Source organism: Bombina bombina, chromosome 3, assembly GCF_027579735.1.
Source record: "Bombina bombina isolate aBomBom1 chromosome 3, aBomBom1.pri, whole genome shotgun sequence".
Taxonomy (NCBI): domain Eukaryota; kingdom Metazoa; phylum Chordata; class Amphibia; order Anura; family Bombinatoridae; genus Bombina; species Bombina bombina.
In genome coordinates this window covers 814,663,508-814,670,092 of record NC_069501.1, presented here as the reverse complement: position 1 = coordinate 814,670,092, position 6,585 = coordinate 814,663,508, and the positions used below count along the sequence as shown (strand labels likewise).

At 38.2% G+C, this 6,585-nt stretch overlaps 1 pseudogene; it reads left to right on the top strand.

Moving 5' to 3' along the window:
- The first annotated feature begins 1,553 nt into the window (after positions 1-1,553).
- LOC128652533 (tyrosine-protein kinase STYK1-like) lies at positions 1,554-2,671 on the top strand (annotated as a pseudogene).
- Positions 2,672-6,585: the final 3,914 nt, after the last annotated feature.

Below are 6,585 nucleotides of genomic sequence, written 5' to 3'. Positions count from 1 at the left end.
ATTTTTTATATTGTTTTAAAATCAATCCATAAATTGGAATGCAATAAGTAACACTGGCTGGCTGGACGTATAGAAATTTAATTATTATTAAGTCACTAGAATAATCTTTTTTGGCTTTTGTCTCGTTTTTTAAAACTGAGAAATAATCCCTTTTTCCAGCCTATAAAATCTTAATAATGGTACACTTAAATGCAGCAACGGGCTACCTATCATCAGTGTGCTCCTACCTATAGCTAGTATTGTTATTACATCATCAAAGGGTTTTATCATGAAATCTCCTGGACTACTGAAAATTAACTCACATCTGCAAACCTGGCAACATTTCCCAGAAGCTTTTAGGGACAGAGAGGTGAGGGGGACTTATTAGTAGGTGACCCATCAGTGTTTTGTAGGCAATGCAGTGACAGGATGGGTGGGGGCTTGGGTGTGCCATGGCCTGGGCCATGCATTTAATGGGCAAGGTTTGACAGACATGGGGAGTGGGATGGGCAGAGCCGGGGCAGTCCCTGGATACCATAACATTTGCCCTGACTGGGAAAACTGGGGGAGGGACAGGGGGTGGATCTCCCAACCAATGACTACCCCAAAGTATCTGAGATGGCAGGGAGATCTGCATCCGTGACTAATCAAATACAGAATGAAGCCATGCGCCAAAGCTACATCACCTACCTCCTGGTTTAGACATAAACAAATGTAATTTCAAGAAGACACTCAGTTTTAGAAGGAGCAAACTATTAGTGATGCTCAGAGCAAGTATACACACAACATAAATTACTATATAAGCACTGTACGTGGTAATGCAAGAACAAAATCAGAATAATTATCACTAACTTAATAAGTAATCAAATTTAGTGTGCACCACAGACACTGCAATTTATGCAAATACATGCTCTATTTTTGGAGCAAAATTACCAGTAAACTATGCAAAAACCTATTGCTCATGCTCAGAATAGAGAGCAAGTTGTAGTCTTTTAAAATGAGGTTTGAAGCTAAGGCTTTTTTTTTTTATTTAACAACCAAAAGCATTAAAGTAAAAGCTGTCAGGAATGGGGATAAACACTATTTTGACTTAAATGCTATTCATAAAACTGGTTTCTTCATTAATGCTAGAACACCATAGGTAGCTCATCCTAATAATGTGGGTAAAGGATAAGTATTCACAGCTAGGACAAGATCTACGTTACATTAATCATGCTCTTACAAACTGTCCCACTTCTACTGAAAACTAGATGTTTCCAGTTTTAGATCCATCATTATGATCTCAGCACTGTTCAATAAAATTTTCTCCAACTAGTCTCTCAAATCAATCTCTTCCAATAGAGATAAGTAGTTATCATTGTTGACATAGCTTCACCCCTAAACTCTTGGTTTTATTTCTCTGATAGACAGCTATGAGGATATAGGCACTCAACAACTTAAAATTAAAATTATACAGAAGGGTCACTGAAAGATGGTGGGAGAAATTTCATAAAGAGAGAATAAGCCTAAACAACACAAAAATATGGAAAGTCTATACATTTGATCAAATAACTCCACTTGGGAACTCTATCAAAATGAGTTTGGGGGTGATCACTATCCCTGCACTTCTCTCAGCCTTCACCATACTGGTGGTGTTTATAATACTATGGAAAACTCTAAGAAGGGGCAGCAAAAAAATGCACAGATCCTTCCAGAAGGGGGACAGATGATTAGGTAGCAGACTGGGCTGTGAATGAAGGAGCCATCTATGAAAATACACCTGAACTCAGGGATTCTGAAGAAGTGGGAGCTACCGAGTGAATGGTCTATACAGGACAGGGTAATTCTGTGCATGGGACAATAAGCCATGCACACCTGAAAGGGGAAGGCATAGCCAATGAGATGCAGGAGGTTGTTCTGAAAGAGTTCTCCGAGTCTGCCAGCCCTGGCGAAATTCAAGACTTCATTGATCTGATGAAGTTTCATGTCCAGGTGTGTAACCACGACAACTTGGTGAAGATGCTGTGGTGTCGCACTGAAACAAGGCAATTGTGCCTCATCCTCAAGGCCGTGAGACCTGGGAACCTACTTAGGTTTTTATGGCGATCACGCGAGGGTGGTGTCACTACAAAAGACCTTATTTTTAAAATCACAGAGAAACAAGTGTACTTAATGGCTTTCCAGGTAGCAAGTGGAATATCTCTCTGAATTGCACAACTTGGTTCATGGTTTTGTTGCTGCCTGTAAAGTGCTGATCCACCATGACTTGAGTGTCCACCTGTGTGGCCTGGGATTAGCAGCTACAATGCACACGACGGGCAGAATGCCTGCCAGAAGAGCTGCCCAGGTGCCCATAAAATGGCAGTCACCCGAGAGACTGGCAGAGGGAAGTGTGTCTGAGAAGAGTGACGTGTGGTCCTTTGGGATTTTGCTGTACGAGATAGTCATATTAGGTGTTCCTCCTTATCCAAATATTGAGCCATAAGACCTGCTCTCCAAACTTCAGAAGACATATCGCATGGAGCAGCCAGATCAGTGCACTTGACAGCCTGTTTAAAGTAATGAGGAGCTGCTGGGGATGGGATCCAGCCTCACTGACTTCATGAAAAAGTTGCAAAACAACATGAGCCGCGCTGATGATATGAAACTCCTGACAGCCACAGACTCTGTAAACCAAAGTGATTATGAGCAAATAACTGGGATTATTTTGTGACAAACATCAGATCAGACCTTGTTTTAATGCTGCGCTGGGATTGTAGGAACTGAGGCACAAGAAGTTGGAGCAAGAAGACAAAAAAGCAAAAACAGTGTAACATTCAGCAGTTACAAGAGATGCTGCATTTCAGGTTTTTGTGAAAGACAAGTTGTTAATCCAACGCTGGATCTGCATATCCCACTGGCTGATGGGAAAAAGTCCTGTAACATTATCTGATCTTCTCTTGGTGCCTTCTTGTATAATCACATTCCTCCTACAAAAATAGCACTGGTATAATGTTTATCTCCCTGAAATAATCACGCTTACAATGCTATCTGTACACAAATGTATAGACTATGGAAATATATAATTTAAATCAGGGGTGGTCACATGTGGTCCTCGGCACTGGCTTTTGTGGCCCATGTAAAACTGTGAATATTTTGTCATTTGTTTTTGTCAACCCTGGAAAACGTGGAACTAAATATATGTGATTTAGGTACCTCTGGATAATCATCTGAAGGGAGAACAGCAAATAGAGGGTATCCCGCAGCATTGCCCAAATATCTCTGCTAGTGGCACTTGACATTTTTAGGAAATATATGATTTGTTTGTTTAATATCCATAAATTAATATGCAGCCCTTAAGGTTTCTAAAATATTGACATTTGGCCCCCCATGTGTTAGGAAATTGGTCCTCACTGATTTAAATAATACAAACTTAAATGCACATTAAAGTACATTTTTTATATCTGCATCAGAAATGAATTCCTGTATTGCAAAAGCATTTCAAGTTGTAAATTTGTAAGGAAACTATGCATAGCTTTGCTTTTCAGGGACACACCTATTGAATTATCTCTGCTTTACTGTAGCAATTTAGAGACAGATATAAATAAGCTCTCCTGCACTAATCAGCCAATCACTGTGCAGCATGAAGGATGATCACGGTTTTGAATTCTATGGAATGCACAAGAGTGTAACTGGGCAAAACATTACTATGTAAAGTACAAATATGTAGAATATCAATTTAATATATAAAAAAATACTGACAAAAATCTGTAAATACATTACAAAAATGTGTTCATCAACTAAACAAACCGGATGTATGGGTACAACATTTGTTCGTTCATTTATCAATTTATCCTCTTCATTTATTGATTCATTCTCTGTCTATTATATAATAGAAATAATTAACAAACGAAAGAATGAATTAATGAAACTAACAAACTGGCAAACGGGTGAACAAGTGTTGTATTTGTTCATTCATTTAATTTTGTCAGCAAACACATTAAATATATATACACACACCGTTTAGCCCTGTATTATCAAAGTCCAGGGCCTAACAGATCTCACTTTTCATAGGGGGGAGTGCCACAATAATACCGCTCACAAAACTTGTTCAAACCCACTTAATGAATGTTCACCGCTGTAAGTACTCTTGCTATTTGCAATTATTACTCACGTTGCCTTCTATGACACATATCCGCCAGTGCTCGGTCCTAGGGGATGCCCTCACACTCCAGACCGTGTCCGGTGGGCCATATCTCCCCTCCTCAAGCTTCCTGGTTCACTGTGTCTCCATATGGGTATCGGCGTTGTTCACACTGTTTCTGTGTAGTCGGTGACGTCAGTGGCTACGTACTCACCCCTTAGTGGTCTGTGACCTCACTTGCATCCAACCGGAACTCCTCTGCTGGCTCCAATCATGAAAATTCAAATATACAATGCTGGTAAAGGAGTAATCCGGAGTCTTGCAGGTAAAATAAAACGTCCTTTATTATTTACCAAATTTAAAAACAGGTTAGCAGCTTCAGCTCCAAATAATGCAATCCATCTAGGGTAGGCTTGTCACTAATGCTGACATGTTTCGGCTACTTCTGCCGTAGTCATAGCTTGATTAGTAACAGCCAAGCCTCTACTTAAAAAGCTGTTGCCCTCATTTAATAGGTTAAATGAAACTGTCATCTTAGCCAATGCCCTGTCTATTCTTATTTGACCATGGATGACTTACCATTAACCCTTTCCTAGACATAGTATATCAACATTTAGAATTTCTATTTACTAAGTATACATGTAGTTTAAATTCAAATAAATAAATATTTTGCCTACTGTAATATCTGCATTCTTAGCTGGCAATCTATATTAAGTATATAAGGAAACATAGGAAAAAAAGGTATACATTACATTGTTTTCAAAAAGGATTTCAAAAAAGCCAAAATAGTGACAATAATGGTTATTGTATATGTTCATTTATGTTAATGCACAAACATGTGCACCAACTTACAGATATGCAAAGACACAGATAATGCTACACATAGCTATGTTGATAAATACAGGTCTATCATAACATATCTATTGAAAACCATTACAATAGATTTTATTTTACTTCAGTTTGTGTTTTAATATATGAGATTTTAAATTATTTTATTATATTTTTATATTATTATATTTTTCTTCACTTTTCTCCATCCTTATCTATTGCATGATTCCCATAATTTCATAGTTAGTTACAACCCATTATGTTGTGTCACTTATCTGAGTCATAGTCTAAGTCCAGTAATTTATTAAATCAAACTCACTGTTTAGACCTATTGGCTTCCTTGTTTTTAATCTCAAAATCCAATAAGCCTCTTGCCTAGTGTTTTATCCCTATCACCCCCTCTCTTGGGTATAGGAATGTCTTCCACTATGGTCCATTTTAAGCTTCTGGGATCTTTGTTATGTCTCTATTTGAAATGCATGACCAGGGGTGTTGTTAATGTACCTGCTTTTATATTTCCCACATGCTCTCGTATTCGCGACCTGACCTCTCTTGAGGTCATTCCAATGTATTGAAGTTTGCATAGGGAACAAGATAATAAATAGACAGCATAACTTTGTTACAGTTCTAACATCTCTTATGAGAGAAATTCTCCTTCGTGGCCTCCCTTTGGAATCCATTGTCCTGTTCAACATGTGAACAAGCAATGCAATCAATATTATGGCACTTATAAACTCCTTTAGTGTTAAGCCACGAACTTTGTTGGACCTGATTGGTACTCTTTAAGTTTGTTGGAGCTATTCTATTAGCAATAGTGAGACCTCTCTTGTAGGCAAACTTACAACCTTTTCTCACTGTATCAGCCAGATCTTCATCCGCTGTTAACATTGAGAAATGTTTTGAGACTATGTCACAAATTTGACCATACTGTTCACTATAGGTAGTTAGAAATGTCACTCCCTGTTTGTTAAACTCCTATTTTCCATTCTTGTTTTTATCTTTTTTTAGAAATAGTTTACTTCTTTTATGTTTTTTGATGTCCTTCTTTACCCCTTCTACCATTTTTCTTGGATAGTCCCTAGAAACTAGCCTTTCTGTCAGCTCATTTGCTTGTCTACTAAAGGTTTCTTTTTCAGAGCAATTCCTTAGTGCCCCTATAAATTGCCCTTTAGTAATAGCCTTAAACACTCTTTTTGGGTGACTGCTTTCTTTCATGTAATTGGCAAGAGACCATGAGCTAGTGACGTATGGGATATACATTCGTACCAGGAGGGGCAAAGTTTCCCAAACCTCAAAATGCCTATAAATACACCCCTCACCACACCCACAATTCAGTTTTACAAACTTTGCCTCCCATGGAGGTGGTGAAGTAAGTTTGTGCTAGATTTCATTTTGATGTTTTTTCTTCTTCTGAAGCAGTTTTTGGTAGAAAAGTACTTCAGGCAGCTGTTTCAGTTTGATTCTTCTGCTTATAATTTCAGTTTTTTTTCATTATAAGATTAAAACTTTTTGATTTGGGTTGTGGATTATTTTTTCAGTGGAATTGGCTGTCTTTATTTTATCCCTCCTTCTCTAGTGACTCTTGCGTGGAAGTTCCACATCTTGGGTATCTGCTATCCCATACGTCACTAGCTCACGGACTCTTGCCAATTACATGAAAGAAAACATAATTTATG